The sequence below is a fragment of the Trachemys scripta genome, chromosome 2, assembly GCF_013100865.1.
Source record: "Trachemys scripta elegans isolate TJP31775 chromosome 2, CAS_Tse_1.0, whole genome shotgun sequence".
Lineage (NCBI taxonomy): Eukaryota > Metazoa > Chordata > Testudines > Emydidae > Trachemys > Trachemys scripta.
In genome coordinates this window covers 257,465,543-257,466,762 of record NC_048299.1, presented here as the reverse complement: position 1 = coordinate 257,466,762, position 1,220 = coordinate 257,465,543, and positions in this window count along the sequence as shown.

Sequence of the window (1,220 nt, the reverse complement as noted above, 5' to 3'; positions counted from 1 at the left end):
GCTTCCTTTGCCCTCTTCAGAGGTAGCAGCAAAAGGCTACACAGTAGCTGACCAAATGCTGTAAGAAAAGGAAAATGAGGAACTTTCTTTCCTCCCTACCTCCAATTATTATTAAAAACAGTAAAAGTAAATGATCAGTCTAACGTGTAAGTGAAATGTCCATAAAATCATATAGATTATTACATTATATCAACAAAGGGCACAAGCTTCCATGTCTCAAAGATAAACGGAGCGAGACCTCTACGGTAAAATGTTCAAAAACATTGATGAGCCTAAATCATTTTTAAGACATATGAGCAAGTGCCTAAGGACTGACTGGCATAGCTATAGCAGAATAATTATACCACTAAAGCTAAACTGATAAAATACCCCATGTCAACACTCTATTCTAGCATAAATGTGACTTCATCTCAGTATAATTAATCTGCTTTAGGGTAATTGTTGAACTATGGAAGTGGACTAATCATACTGGAGTAAAATATATAATATAAGGAATAGCCACAGTAAAGGAGATCAGAACTTCTGGTTTCCCTGAACACAAGACTAAGGGGGCATTCAATAAAATTAAAAGGTGGGAAAATTCAAAACTGATAAAAGAAATTCCTTCACACAGTGAAGGACTGTGGAACTCACTGCCATAGGAAGTCATTGAGGCCAAGAACTTTGCAAGAGTCAAAAAAGGTTTGGACATTCCTGTGAATACCAAGAATATCCAGAATTATCATAATTAACGATAAGAAACCTTTTGGAAGAGTTATTAAATCTCATGCTTCTGGGCATAAGCCAATTGGAAACCAGAATGAAATCTAACACTAGGTGGGGGAGGGCAGATTATCCCACATCTGCCTATTATGGGGTTCTTACACCTTCCCTCTGCAGCATCTGTACTGTCAGAGACAGGATACTGGACTAGATGGATATGATGGCTGATCCAGCATGGCAGTTCCAATGTTCAAACAACTCAGGAGTTGTTGGACTAGCAGAGGCAGTGAATTTCAAATTCAAGAGATCTCCACTGAGAACCTTTGGCTACCAGGCCCACAATGATGAAAATCAAGGGAACACTAATCCCAGCTGAACTCAGCTGCCATGCTATTCACAGGGAGATGATACTCACACAGCTAGGGTCCAAACCAATTATAACATACTTCAAAGTTGACACTTGAATTGCACCTGGAAGCAAATAGAAAACCAGAGCAGCTGTCACAGAATAGGCCCAA